This window comes from Pteropus vampyrus, unplaced genomic scaffold (assembly GCF_000151845.1).
Source record: "Pteropus vampyrus isolate Shadow unplaced genomic scaffold, Pvam_2.0 Scaffold67, whole genome shotgun sequence".
NCBI lineage: Eukaryota > Metazoa > Chordata > Mammalia > Chiroptera > Pteropodidae > Pteropus > Pteropus vampyrus.
The window spans coordinates 315,141-331,494 of record NW_011888848.1 but is presented as its reverse complement, the minus strand read 5'-3'; the positions used below and the strand labels follow the sequence as shown (position 1 = coordinate 331,494).

The 16,354-nt window shown below is 35.8% G+C and overlaps 1 protein-coding gene and 1 pseudogene across 4 annotated transcripts in view; both read right to left on the bottom strand.

Moving 5' to 3' along the window:
* The window catches only part of LOC105293044, a 9,820-nt pseudogene extending 2,815 nt beyond the window's left edge, over positions 1–7,005 (bottom strand).
* ELOVL6 (ELOVL fatty acid elongase 6) overlaps positions 1–16,354 on the bottom strand; it is a 113,964-nt gene that overhangs the window by 71,909 nt on the left and 25,701 nt on the right. The gene's annotated exons all lie outside the window — the stretch shown is intronic.

The following is a 16,354-nucleotide window of genomic DNA, read 5'->3' as shown; positions in this document are numbered from 1 at the left end:
ATTGATCATGAAGACTGTATATTCACAAACAGATGTACTGATTAAAAAATTTAGCTCAACACATTCTTGTTTCTCTAATAATATTGTTTCACAGGATTCTAGATATTTTAAATTCTAAGTGTTATTTTAGTCTTAATTTTCTAGTCAGTATCTCAAATTTCTCTTTCACTTTTGACATACCATGAATGCCCTCAGACGTTTTCTCTGGAGCTGAGACTCCTGAATTAGGAATAGACACATAAATAAAATACTTTAAGTTTCAGATTTAAGTTCGATCAGTTGCAAAGTTAAGGGCTGTGTGATAGTTCTGGGTAGAATTCCCACAAACAGGTTTAGAAAGGGCAGACAGGGCAGTCACCAGAACACTGCTAACGCGAATCCTACTCTGTAGGGTCAGTTCCTACAGAACAGCTCCTCCATTGGTCATGGCCAGTCATCACAACCCATCAGCTCGAGGGTCAATCCCTCCCACTGATGAGCAAACAGCAACCAAGACTCAACTACAACAGGAGGGCACACACAATCCATATAAGAGACATACATGGAGCGCTGGCTCAGGTGACCAGAGAAGACTGTGCCATTTGGATACACAGCACATCTATTACATAAGGCAACTCTACTAAGACCAGGAGACATAGCAGCCCTATATAATAAATAGAAACAAACATAGGAGTCAGCCAAAATGGGGAGACAAAGCAACATGTCCCAAATGAAAGAACAGAACAAAGCTCCAGAAAAAGAACTAAACAAAATGGAGACAAGCAATCTACCAGATGCAGAGTCCAAACACTGTTTTAAGGATTCTCAATGAACTTAGGAGAAAAGTAGGTGAACTCAATAAGAACTTTTAACAAAGAGGTAGAAAACATAAAAAATGGAGATAGAAAACATAAAAAAGAACCAGTCAGAAATGAAAAATACAGTAACTAAAATGAAACATATCTTAGGAGGAATTAACAGTAGATTGGATGAAGCAGAGGATCAAATCATCAAGTTAGAAGATGAGGTAGCAGAAAACATCCAATAAGAACAGCAACAAGAAGAATCTAAAAAAATGATGATAGTTTACAGGGCCTCTGGAACAACATCGAGCATACCAACATTCGCATCATAGGGATATCAGAAAGAGAAGAGAGAGGGAAAGAAATGGAAAACCTATTTGAAGAAATAATAATAAAAAACTTCCCTAACCTGGTAAAGGAAATAGACATATAAGCCTAGGCAGTGCAGAGAGTCCCAAAAAACAAGATGAACCCAAAGAGGCCCAGGCCAAGACACATCATAATTAAAATATGAAAGGTTGAAGACAAAGAATCTTAAAAGCAGCAAGAGAAAAGCATTTAGTTACCTACAAGGGAGCTCCCATAAGACTGTCAGCTGGTTGTTTAACAGAACCTTTATAAATATTTTCTTATTTACCCAGAATAACTAATTTGGTAAGATCTGCCAATGACCTCTAATTACACCAGCTGCACCCAATATACACAATGAACATTATTTTACCCTCTGAATAGCTGGCTCAAGGTCAGCTTTGGTTTTCTGAGTCTCACATTACCTTTGTGTTTCAGGTCCTCACACATTAATTTACTTGCAAAGCTGTTGTTTGAGACTGAATTAACACAATTAGCAGCTACATGACAACCACACCATGTCCAACTATATCCTAATATAGAGCACATAGAGAAGTTGAGAGAAGAGTAGAAAAGGTGAAAATTTAGAAGAAATAGAGGCCTAAATAGGAAACTTTATTCGAGAAACGTCCAGGTATCTTCTGAGATTGTCAATGAAAGACCTGTGAACTCACATCAATGCAGAATTATTCCCTTCCTTGGAAGGCCAAGGGCACCATGGCAATAAGTATACACATCAAAGCTTGGCATCTGTGAAAATTCTATGGTTTGGTACTTATATATATAGGTCAAGAAGTATAATAAAACTAACTTCTCTGGTTGTCTTAGAAGACTTTGGAATAGACTTTTGGGTTAATAAGAGTAAATTTTAGTTGCCTCTGGCACTAGAACTTAGTGATTCTTTGACTCAGTCTGGATTAAATCTATCTTGGTTAAGTGTAAACCTGATTACTGGCTGATTGCCTTTAGTGACTCCTCACTTTACAGCTGCTTGCTCTTAGGAAGTTCACCATTATGACTAACTTTCTTTGGGGTAAAGTTGGGAAATCAGAGGTAAAAGTCAAGCAGAAATGGAGCAAACTCACTTTCCACTACCTGGCGGAGGGCACATTTTTCCTATGAAGCATTAGCAACTATCCTAGCTTTTATAACCTTTTTTTTGACTTTACTGTAGATGTTCTACCCATGTCAGTTAAGTTCATGCTTCTTTTAAGTCTACCTAAACTAAAAAAGGTAAAATCTAACAGTCACTATTAACAGATTCCTCTTATTAATAGAATCTATTGTTTTTTTAACTCCTATTTATAGAATCTTGTTTTTTTTAACTCTATGATAATAGTAATATATACTATTAGTATATGAATTTATATACATGTAGTATATGAATTTATATATCCCTTTGGAAAATCACACAACACTTTCACTAACATTACATAAACTCCTAGACAACCCACTCTGGGGCAGTAACAAATTTGTAGAAATAACACAATAGGCAATGGGCTCACAGAGACTCAGAATTCCCAGCCAGCTAGCTGCAAGGATTTCCCCTTTCACTAACCTCAAAATAAGAAGATTGCGCACACTTATTTATATAAATATGGTAGGGTTTAACTATCTCATGTATCACCTATATTATTCCTGAGATGAAATTATTGCCATTTACAGATTAAAAACAACAGGATCTTAAGAACTTAACTAATAAATGACTAATAAATAGCAGATCTAAGCTCAAGAGTGCAATTCTTTCTTCCATCCACTTGACTTCTGCTCTAGTCATTACAGAAATGCATTAAGCAACACCCTTGCCTCCAATGATTGGGTTTCTCAAGAGCAGTGTCCTATTTCAGCAATACAACATGCTCTGTAATTTACTACTGATGTAACTATTTCACTAGGGATTTACTAGTAACCTAATTCGGTAAAACATGACTCATAAAAACCAATCAAATAGCAACCTTCTCTTTCTTCATGGCCTCGTGGTTGTACAGCAAGCTAGTAATATAATGTTTATGGATCTGGGCCAATGACATATGTACTTCACTAATTCCACAAATACTTATTAGACATCTATTATCTGCCAGACCCTATGCTGGGTGCTGGATATACAGTTCTGAAAAAGATAGACTCTGTGAGCTTCGCAGAGCTCATTCTGTTGAGTAGAGGAGTGACAGACATGAACCAACAAACAAAAATTACCACTATGATGTGTTTTGAAGGAAAATTACTTCTGGGAGAGACAATGTTTGTGGGAGGGGAGCTCTTTTAGATGGAGGATGAGAATGTCTTCATGAAGAGTTGGCACATAAATTGACATCACAAAAATGAGAAAGAGCCGGCCTTGAGTGAAAGAACATTCCAGGGAGAAGGAACTGCATACTGGAAAGCCCGAAAACTAGAGTTCAGTTTGTGTAAGGAGCTGAAAAATAGTCACTTTGTGAGTAAGACATAGTCGAGGTGGGGCATGTATGTTATAAAAATAGAGTCTTGAGGAGCTCTTAAGTATGTGTCCCAAGGCACCTGTTTGTCATTTATGTGCCTTCAGTCAGCCATGACTTGAATAATTGTGTTGTAATCCAAAAACTCTTACAGATTAAGCACATAAAACTAAAAATATGATAACATCAATAGACTACCTAAAACAAGAACAGTGTTCCATCTTTTTAAATGAAGATTTACATTAAGTTAAATCATTTTAATTATAGTGATAAGAATATATCCATTGATACATAGATATAGATAAACATCTCTAGTATTTTAGAAAAACTTCTTCTCTCTCAGCGTTGGAGGGAGTGAAACTTTCGCTTCTTGTAAATTTTAAGGAAAAAAGGTGAGATTATAGGGGCTTACTTTTTTGTGAGTGAAAATTTTCTAAACTTTCTAAATTTAGAAAATAAACACCAAAGTGAAGAAACTTTTTTGTTTTTATGAAAGCCTGGTTTTAAGAAAAAAAAAAACAAAAAACGGCTAGTTAAATTTAGGGAGCTAAAAAAAAAAAAAAAGTCAAATCCAAGAATGTTCTCTGGAATTGAGCCCAATACATTTTTACTTGAGTAAGAACTGGATATACATTTTTATCCCTTTGGGGCTCTGGGCTGTCAATATTTTACTTTTAAGCAATAGGCAGACACGTGTAGATAATCATATGAGCTCAGTGACGCTCCTTTCCTTCTTTTTTTTTTCTTTCCACAGTATTTTTGCCTATTAAAGATGATTTTTTTTTTTCGGCTTAGAGATTCATTTTTAGAGAATAACCGTGCTCATAAAAAACCTTCTCATTGCTCAGCTGGACCTGGACTTTTTCTCTTACATATCTATTCTTACATATCTTTTGAGAAGGCATTTGGAAGCACTGGGAACAGCTCCATGACTGACCCCACTCTATCCAGTGTTTTAACTCATAATTTTTAAGTAGAAGTGAGCTTTGTCTAAGATTTTTTTCAGGTTCTTAAATTAACTCTCCCCCTCCCCCACCCCACCTTCTCACTTTGACCAAACCTGTCATTCAGCAGGTAACAATCCCCAACAGAAATGCGACAATCTCTACTATTGCTGAATTTTCAGAGCAAAGAATCTCAAAACCTACCAATCGGTTATAAGCTATTTTGTAATATCTAAGTGTTTCATATGGCTTTGTCCTGTCCATTCCCTTCCCTGGCAGAACGCCTTACCTAACTTGCCCCTTAAACTTGTCATTAAGCACCTTTGGGGATAGATGTGCCACCATGTTTGTTTGCATCCCCTACACTCCAGCAAGTGGGGATTATCTGTGACTTCCCTAATCCTGGCTGCCCTGGATGGGTCTGCCTCACTTGCTCATGCACTGGGTGAGTGTTGGGCTCACTCATGTCCTTTTTCCCCACACTTTGGGGATGAACAGGGCTAACATCTTTCTATAAGCCCCAAACTTGATTGTGGTTCACAGCAAGGTGGAAAAGCTGGGTCTTTTTTTTTTTTTTTTCATTTCTTTTCCTTCCAGAGGAAGCCTGTGGTCAGTCTTTATTTCTAAGTCACAACAACCAGCTGCATCCTGTTCACTTCCAAGTTTTTGTGAACTCAAGTATCAAATCTCAACCAAACACAATCACTTATACTGGTAAAAAAGAACAAATGTTGACTCTAAGGTGCTAGTTCTTTTTAATTTTTCGGATGTTCTTCTGACTTCAATTCTGAGCACTCCTTAATTGTAACCAAGAGTTAGTATTTTTATAAATTCTTAAAGCTATCAACAGATACTCAAAGTTTTAGCAATGTCTGAGTGATACTAAGCATGTCTTTACTGCCCAAGTGCCTTCAATGACTACTTGTTAATTGCAACCAAGGGTAATATTTTTAAATAAATATATTAAAGTCTTCAAGAGGTACCTAAAGTTTAACAAAACATGAATAATACCATCCATATCCTTTTATTACCTTTAAAGGTCATCTCTTGAGCACCATAAAAATAATAAACTCCTCCAGAATGACCAGTTTTTCTAATATTCCTTAGATAAACTTTTTAATTATGATCTTAATAGATAACATGCAAAGGGATATTTAACAACTTATTGAGAGTATGTATGGTGATAGAAGGAAATTTAACTTCGGGTGATGAACACAGTATAATATACATATGATGTATTATTGAATTGTACACTTGAAACCTATTTGATTTTATTAACCAAATAAAAGGAAAAAGAGAGTATGTGAAGAATGTAAAGCCTTCGGTTCTCTTTCTGCAAGTGGTTTGTGACCTAGTTGAAGAGCTTACAATTTAGTTTGAATGAAATAGTGACCTAAACTAAGTTCTGTTATTCCAACTTAGACTCTTAAAATATTTGTTTCTTTATGCCCCACCACCAGCATTAAAATGTCATATTCATTCTCATAACTCTTAGTTTGGGAAAAACTCAGCCCATAGGAATTGATTCACTCTGAAGAATGAATAACTGACAGTTCTCACGTTTAATCTTAAATGTGCATGGTTCTGAGTCTTGAGAGCACATAAGAATAACCTAGAGTTTTAAAAAATATATTTGAAAGCTACCTCCTAAACAATCTGATTTCTCTGGGATAAGGTCTGGGACACTGGTGTTTTTAAAAAGCTGCCTGGGTAACTCTAATATTCAACCCTAACACATCTGAAGGATGCCCACAATGTACCTGAAGAATACAAGAGAAACAGCATTTCAGTGAGGCCACATACTCAGAAAAGGGTACATCAGAAGATCTGGGGATGGGTGGGGTGTGGTAGAGATCTGAAGAAGCTCTACAGATGACTGATTAGTACCCAGAGGGAGTGGGGGAGTGGCCCTTGTCTTGAGACTTGCTGGGATCCTTATAAAAGCATTTAAACTTTATTAGTATTAGTGTTTTACTAGTTTAAATACTAGTGTTTACTAGTACTAGTGTTTTATTAGTATAAAAGAACCTTGCAGTGCTTTTGGAATTTCAGGCAAAATTTTTAAAAATATAAGAAAGTCAGTTGGAGTGGGAGAACCCAGTTGAAGTAGAATGACTATCCTAGATAGTGTAGCCCTGCCTGAGTAGCTTCACTTCACAACTTCTCCATAAGCTGCTTCTACCTATTTGATCATCTTCCCTTTGTCCACTTCTGAACCAGCAACAATGCACCCCAATTGCCCACATTTCTTTCAGTGGCTCAAATACCAGCAGCAGCAGCAGCATGGGTGTGGGAAAGTTTCCTATGAGCCATGATTGTTACTGTCCTTGTCCATTCATGTACAACTGGTGGTACTTGTGGTTTCTTTCCAGCTCTTACCAAGTGCCAGAGCCTTTTGTGTTCCACAGCCCAGTAGCGCTGGCAGTCTGACAACCAAAACGGAAACTTGATAAGATTAGAGAAGTACTTTTGCTTCTTGTCCAATTTCTTCCTCATTGGAGTAATGCTTTATCATTCAGATATCATAAGATTACTGATTCCGAAATGAGTACCTATTTTCTCTAACAGAATTTTTGATATTCAAAGGAATACCTCCTGATTAAATTGCTCAAATCAGTTATTCCCATTCCAATATTAACCAATTTCTTTTTTTTTTTTTAAACTTTCCCCACAGAATAAGTTATTACATTCCCAGAGTTACTATTTCTGCTATGGCAAGTAGGGAATGCAAGTCTCAATGGGTTGTGACAGTGTTACAGTGCTGGCTACACTCACTTCCCTGGGAAATAACTTCCTGTCTCAAGAATTTCATTTCCAGAGAAACAATAAATTGCTGTATGAAAATAGTTTAAACTGTGAGTATAAGATCTGCACTTTTCTTGTAAGTGTATTTTATTTTTAAAAAACTTATCACTATTCAATGGGCTTTCACTTAATCTATTGCATTGTAAAAACATAACCACCCAGATGTTATCATACTAGTTCTAAAGGTGAAGGAACAGGCTTGCAGCCATGCGACCTGTATGGTATGGAAATTGTGGTGTTGGAACCTGTAGCACACATCACGGTCGAGTTACCTTCTTCTTACTAATTCCCAGGCCTGTGTTTAATAGCATGGTACTGGACTTCAAAATCAAAACCACCAATTAAATGCTAGCAACTTATCTCTCTACCATGTGCCTATCAAGTCAGTAGTTACTGTAGCCTAGACCACAGTGTTGGTGAGAGACATCAAACTCCTGATCCCAGGATATGTCATGGATGCATTATTAAAATACAAAAACAAATGACCTCATCTGACATTGATAGAGCTGGCATATCTATCTCATCAACGTCAGCTCAAATAAATAGAAGTGAGATTTTCATACAAACTAGACTCCAGTGCTGTTTTTCACTTACCTTTACAATAACTTTTATATATATATATAGTGTGTGTGTGTGTGTGATACAATGTAGTATATTGTGTTATATACATATATAATACAAGTCTTCCAATTACTTCATTTATTGTTCAATTATTCTTTAATGACGCTCCTGAATCTGTGGATAAGGTAAAGAAATTTCACACTCCGATTTCATATTTTGCATTTATAGAGTAAATACAAAACAGGTTCAGAAGAAAAGAGCTGGATTGTATAGAAATAAACCATTCCAAGGAATGTCAGCCATCTCTTAGGGTGACTAGAGCTTTGCTACTCAAAGGGTATTGACAACCAGCATCAACTAAGAATAAGGATCTATATTACTACATATTGACTTGCTGAAAAAGAATCTGTTTATCAGGATTCCCAGGCAATTTGGATGCACATTAAATTTTGAGCAACATTTTATTAGAAAGTTTAGCTTTCTAATAAAAAAAAAACAACAGCAACAATTACAACGGGAACATAAAATTAGTCACTTTCATAATGTAAGAAGAATAGTCCTGAGGAAAATTTAAGTCAAAGAACTGACAGCAATTTCAAAACAAAAATATTGAATGTCATATACGGGCATTCTCTATGACCCACTAGATAATAGTTATACATAGCCTGTCAATTTCTATTATAGATCAAATAACCCACAAAATTAGGTAGTTCCCTGCATTTTGATTCCATCCAAATTCATTATCCTTATGTAGGTACTTTCACAAGAAATAAAGAGCCATGGAAAGTAGTTATGACTATTTTTAGATACTGGAAAGGCTCTCTTTCACTGTAAATCAATAAACTTGGCACAATGGTTACAGTATATCCATATAATATAATACTATGACATTAAAATCATATTTGCTTATGTCCATTTCCAATATTTTTGATGATGAACATAACAATTTATATAAATACCCCCTTTTCTCTATTAGAACCTGAATAACCAACCGATGGTGAGGGATGAGCCTACGAGTGCAGCTGACTCACGTGGTCCTTCCTCAGTAGTCAACTGTGGCTTCCCTCTTTCCAGCCATACACTGGTACCTAATCTGCAGAAAGGATCCTTAATTATAATACAGTGAGCCAGGACGGATGCAGTTAATGTCTCCCTGTTTGGGTATTGCATAGGAGTGACCCTTACCAACAAAAATACAATTTGTAGTTAACTCTTCCAACAGGCTCTCCTTGCTTTGAAGAACTGAGCTAGTTCCAAATGGAACAACTGCAATCCCTACGAAGAGAAGGTCTGCCATGAAACACATTGCTAAAGATGGGAAACCCCAGCACTTCAAAAGATTTGATTTTAGATGCCAGAATCCACCCGTTGTGGAAACCTTTCTTGCCTTGTCACCTCTCTGACTCGCACTCTCATTTGCAGCACAAGCCCCCAGAAGTGTGTTAAGATCCTCATCTGAGTAGGCTGGTGTCCAGCACACTGTAATGCATGAGGGTCTGTGTCAGCTGGAGGAGGAACTTAGTGTGGTTCAAGGTGGAGAGAAACGGGGCAGCCGACCGGGCATGAGGAGGGACACAGAACCCAGAACCTAGCTAGCAGGACTGGCAGGAATAAAGAGGGGATACAAACCCCAGCCAGCCTACTAGGACCAAGAAAGGACTGTTTCCTAGCCACTCATTCCCATCCTCTAGTACACAAGGTGAGAAACCCTAATGCATCCAGGCAGAAGGGGTCCTGCCCAGCAGTCCCCTCCTCAGGACACTGATGGTTAAGAACGTCGCCAAAACCATTCCCAAACTGAGCATTTTACCATAGTTAGGGCTTCTGATTTGGTTTTGGAAAAGAGGTGAATCAGTCTATCCACCTCTAGGTTATCATAAATCAGGGTGATGATGAGATAGAAAAATACAGTTATTAGAGACAGAAAAAAGATTTTGGAATAAAACAGGGCTTTGAATTCTATCTGAACCACTTTCTTCTACTTTCCTGTTAGAGTCTTCCTAATACTGATATTTACCTGCCTACATAAGAAAAATCTCCATTTAGAAAAGATTTACATAGAATATGTTATAAGCAACCTCAAAATTGATAAATGAATATATTATTTTAAAAGACTAAATATTATAGATTTTAGAGAGCTTATTATATTCTTAATAAATTCTTGTTTTTATTTATTTATTTTAAACACGTACATCATAAAGCCAAAGAGAGCAACTGTGTTGTTGAGAAGTAGCAATCTGAGTGAAAACTCTCCTTTTCTGTATTAAACTTCATATACTTCCAAAATAACCTTGAAAATCCATGCATTTAAGTTCTCATTGCCTGCACTGCCAAACTTGAACATAGGTAGCAAAAGTTAAACTCTTATACACTTTGGACTCCTTGCTTTATGTATTGATACAGATTTGTTTTTGATGGTTCCCTATAAATATCCAAACGTGCTGGCTCATTTCCATATTATTGTACATTACTACAATTTTGTCAGGCAAAAGGGAGGCTCAAACTCATTATCAGCTGTCAATAATTAAGGAAAGTTAAGTAAATATTTTCAAAAATCCTCCAATACACATTTTAAAAAGCTAAAACTGTTAAAAAAATTTTAAAGCAGAATATTCTTGATATTCTTTAATAAATGATTTTGGATACTCAGTCATTTTATGATCCTTTCATTTCTACACATTTATTATTTTGCAATAATATATATTGATACTTTAAAAATAAAAATATATAACTTTAAAATGGTGCTTTAAAATTCTTAACTGAATTTTTATACTTTTTAGTTGCGTAAGTTCTACATGGAAAGAGATTTTTTTTTAGGCCTTCTAATACTATTATTATATTGAGTCACCAACAAGATCAGTATTTGGGTGTGACCAATAGGATAAGTGCTTGGATGTGTCAAGATTCATGTAAATATTTACCAAAGGTATTTTTACTAATTAGAGCCATAATGATGAGATCTGATATAGTTACTCATTCATAAGAGACAGTGCTTCTGGGCCATAAGGAAGTCTAGAAAGCAATCTAGGTCAAAATTAAGAGGAATCCTTAACTGAGAAATCCTGGATTTAATATCTGCCTCTGCCACTTACTAGCTGTATAATTTGGGGCAAATTATTTCTTGGTCTCTCAGATTCCTCACCAGTAAAAAGGAGAAAAGAGTCGTTACCTATGAGTACTGTGAAGATTAACTTAATGGATTGTGCAGGACACATTTAGTCATCAGCCAATGAATATTAACCTTATTAGAGAAGTTGTAGCAGTCAACGATAAGAAGTCATTACTTGAAACTATAAACATCTTTAAATTTTAAACTATATGGAAATCCTAGTGGTAAAAGGGAGGTTTGTCTCAAACAGGATAACAGTAAAATGACTATTCATATGAAAAGTATTCAATTCTAAACAGTTGACTTATTGATTTGGTTTTTGGCCCTCCCGCATCCCCCCAAAATATTTTGAAAGCTTAATGCCAGTTGGATCCCACTATAGCAAGAACCAGCTTTCTTTAGAGACTGCCGAAGGGTCACATCTATGTCATCCCACTCCTTACTGTGGATCCTTCTCTGCAGACCATGACATGAAGAAGGCACTGTCAAAGAGGAAACTGCTGAAGAAAAACTCAGCTGCCGTAATTGATTCTCAGCAATTATCTCCCTGGCATTTTTGTACAGCTGCCATTGTCACACCATCAGGGTTGTAAAACCTTTACCTGTCCAAACCTCACCTCTCAACCACCCAGGATCAGGAGCTCCCCTTAGAAAAGAGTAAAGGATTCTCTCAAGCTGAGAAAGAGAATTCATTTAGTGAAAATACAGATAGTGCCATGCTCGGCCTTTCTGTCAGGCAGTGAGTGATTCCTGCTATCAGCTTCTCAATTGTGAATATATTCGAACAGATGAAACACCCAGAGATGTTTGTTAAAATGCAGATTTTGATTAATTAGGTCCGGGAAGGGGCCTGAGATGCTGCATTTCTAGCAAGCTCCCCAGAATGCTGCTGGTCCACACTCAGATCACACTTGTAAGTAGTGAGGATTGAGAAAACTAGGTCACTATAGTGTGTGTGTATTAGATGGTTAAAAACATTTCAGAAAATTTTAGGTGAAGGGGAAAGCGCCTATTGTACTGTCCTAGAAACCTTATTTCAAAATGAACATTTGGTTCTTTCAAAATTTTCTTTTCCAAATTGGCAAAGACAATTTTTTGTCTCTCAGAGTGGGTATGTCAAACCTATATGACCCCTTCACAAGTAAGAATCCTGGTATTAGACAGCAGGGAATGACACAGTAGTTGATATACTTCTCTAATATATTGTTGGTCACTTTTTTATGTCATGATCAGACTGTGTTAGTTTGTAAGTAAGTAGCCAAAACACTGGCAGATGTGAGAAATACTTATAAATAGAATATATATTAGGAACATTTCCTGGTGTCATGGATAAGACCTTTCAAGTTTAATAGTAATAATAACCTATGATAAAATTGTGGAAAGTATACTACTCTATAGAAAGCAGGTGGCTAGTGTCACTTCTGAGACTTATATATTATTTGCTTCTTACACAAAATATTTATCATTAAAAGAGAATGACAGCATTTACAATCTACCTATCTCTCTTGAATGCTTTAAACCTTAATAAATAGTGGGATAATTCAATAGATAGTTATTGGACAGTGGGATAAATCCCACAGGATGAGAAATATCCTCTATAAGTGTGATAATTCTTAAGAAATTGGCTTGTTGATATTAAATCCACAAGGGTGGTCAGATGAAAGTGCCATGTAAAGAAAATAATGCTCCTTCAATATAAACTGTTGACACATTTTATCTTCCATGTAAAGCTCATTTTTAAAACAGACAGTTTTCTTTTTGGTATTTTAAAAATTGTAACTTTTAACCCTTATGCTCCCATGTAAATAAAGAAGTGAAAAGTACCATAATCTAGAATGGTTTTACAGATTAAAACAAAGCAAACAGACCTTTGTTTAAAATGGGATCCACTGAACTTTCCAGTGCCATTCCTGAAATAACTCTAGAGATGGAATAATGGGCTGTTTCTTACTTTGTAGTTTCTTAGTGCAGAGTAAGCAGCTTTACAGGGCTTAGCTGTCTCCACTGACCTAACAGCATTCTTTACCTCATTTGCAATGAAACAGAAATAGTTTTTTTTTTCCAACCACGATTTTATACCAAGGCACATACTTTGTCTATTAAAAGTACCAATTCCTCTTTTATTTAGTAAAGTTAAGGAAATATAAAAAGTACCAGGCATTGTGTCATCAATATTAATTTGCTAATGTAAAATTTAACATCTGATTTCCTTTCCTCCAGTTATTTTTTAAGCTCTCTCTGTCATCATACCCAAACACTGTCTGAATTGCTCCTTAGCTGCCAACTTCTGCCTCACGCTGTCACTGCATTGAAATTGAAGCAACGGTGCTGCGATGGCCAAGATAAAGAACCATATGCCAGATCTCTCTCCAGCTATGAAGTCCATCTCTTATTTGTAACTAACTGGGAGCAGAAACACTATTTTGGCTACCGTAAGGCGTAAACTGTGATAGAAGAAAAGACAAGGGCTTCTCAGAAAGAGAGCTCTGAGTCCAAACCCTACCCTTTTGACAGCTACTAATTCTGTAATGGAGCCTTAGCTTCCTCAACTACACGATGAAGATAACACTGGCCCTGCAGCATTACTCTCAGAAGTAAATGACTAACACATTTTAGGCACATGAGAGGCACTTAATATACTTCTCTTGTTCCCTCCTCATGTTGTTACTAACTGAAGCATAATGGGAAAATAATTTGGTATATGCAATGGGAAGCACAAGTACCTGGTTCTTCTACTTTCAGCAGATGCCAAATAATATTACACAGTATTTGGGATAGGAGAAAGGATAGTGACAACATAATCTATAAAATATTTCTTAAAGATAATTTATCTTCCTTTAAGAAGAAAATCAACAGTAATTCAATAAACATTTCCTGAGTGCCAGTTACCTCGGAGAATTATACATCTGCTGTGGAGAATATAAAAATACCTTGATGTTATTATATGTGTTGAATTAGCCTAAATGGCACCTCGTTTCACTGTTAAAATAAATTTTTAAAAAGAAAGGATGTAGCAAATATATATTTGTGAAGGTGAGAAGTGAACTGGAGATCAGAGCTTAATATTTTCACATCTAATCGCAAACCCTTTTCTAGGAAAAGAAAGGTTTAAACAAATACATTTAAATAGTAATTGAATATTCAGTTACTTTATATATAAACACAAAGGTAAACCAAAGTTCATGGATGGAGTTCACTGAAAATCAAGTTTGCCAAGTCAGTTAATTATGCTTTAATACATAGTTTATGAAAATCATTACATTATTTTCTTGCACTTTTGATTGGGTGCATTTAGTAACATATGTATTACTTAGGAAAATCCAATCACAGTATATATTCTAAATTTACTTTGTATTATAGAAGGGTGGATCTTTCCATGTCAGTACATATACATCCGTCTTCACAGAAATAGATGTAGTTGTATGGGTGGTCCATAATTTAATTAACCTCATTTTGAAAATCACAAAAATTTTAAACCAATCACTATCTAATTTATATTGTGCCACCTATGAGATCGACATATAAATTTACTCTAATTATGGTCTGTTTACTGAAACAAGAATACAGCTTTGAGGAAGAAAAACTCCACTCTCATTAACATTTTTCTGTATTCCAGGGGCACTATCCCTCAAGAACCAGGAGAAAATGTAACAATTCTTCAATTAGTGACCAAGAACTTGGGTAAGACATTAAGTTAAACAAATAGTCGTGACTCACAAAATCTTAGCCTCAGTTCTAACACTCGACTCACTTCTGCACCGTTGCTTTATTTTATTATTCTAATCACTTCTAGACTTAACTTTGCGATTTGCACATTTTTTCCTCTCCTTTATGGTAAAACTGAAACAATAATGTATGTGACAGAATGATGGTAGTACTGGAATATTGGGCATTTTATTAAGTATTATTTTCCTTTATTTGTTAGTCTACAAACCTCTATGGGGTACCTACTATGTGCTAACACACCAGGGTATACTCAGGGGAACAAGACAGACAAAATCTTTTATTGTCAAGTTATTTGCTTAAGCATATGAAGTAAAATAAATGTTTTTCAATTTAAATTAGTGAGATTTCACTTACGACAATTTTAGATCTTTTCACATCAGCACAAGATTATACCTCAGTCTTTTTAACAGCTAATAGAGAAATGCAAAGTGACCCTCAAAATGACTCCCAAAAGTACAGGGATTTATACTTTCACCAACATTATTTTTCCACACTCTAGCACTGAGATGGCTCAAAAATTTTAATGTTTCATTAAATGAAAAGATGAAAGTGGTATCCATTGCTGTTTTCTTTCATTTCTTAAGTTATCAATACATTTAAGCATTTTTTCCATATATTTCCTGAAAGAAATGGCTAAGAAGCATGTCCTTTGTTATGAACTTTCTGCTTATTCCTTTTATCTACCTTATTATTGAGTTATTTACCTTTTTTCTTATTGATTTGTAAGAACTCTTTTAACATTGGAGAAATTGGCACCTAAAGGAAATAAAAAAATTTAAACAACACAGGATGGTCTATCTGTTTACTCTTTGTTACACACACTCTCTCTCTCTGTCTCTCTCTCATTGAATGCCTTGATTTTTACCACTTTTAACTATGTGTCTTGTGGATCTTCCCATAACAGCACCAAGAGCTTGACCTTATTCTTTCTGCATTTACATTAGTATTCCACCGCTTCAATGTACCATACTTTATAACATCAGTGCTCTATTAGAAGTCATTTAGATTGCCTTTAATTATTTGCTATTATAAACAATGTTGCAAACAATGTTACAAACAGTGTTGCACCTGCACCTTTCACTACACATAGGCAAGGTGATCCCAGGGGTGGGTAAAACCTAAGTATATTGAAAAGTTTTGACAGATATTGCCTAAATTTCTCCAAGACCGTAGCCACTGATTGCCCCACCAATACTATATTTGACTGCCTATTCTATACTCTCAATACACTGATTATGATTAAATGTTTATATAGCTCCTCCTCAACTCTTTACTGAGCATCTTTTCCTCCTACTGGTCCCCTCACTCATCAGCTCCTGCCACCCTGGCCCTTTATCAGACATGCTCCTTCACAGGCCTTTTCTTCAGCCTGGTATTTAAAAAACCTGCACAGTTCACCCTATCTTATAGTCTTTGCTCAAATGTTAACTTTCATGACATCCCTGCAAAATCATACATTCCAGCTACCCCAACTCTACCCAAGCCTTACTGCTTTGCTTTTCTCCATAGCACATATTATCTGATCTACTACATATGTAAATGACAAATGCATACTATATGGTTAATTTGTTTATGGTCTATCTCAAGCTACTAAAATGTAAACTTCATGAAGGCAGGTATTAAATTGGTATCATATTAATTAAT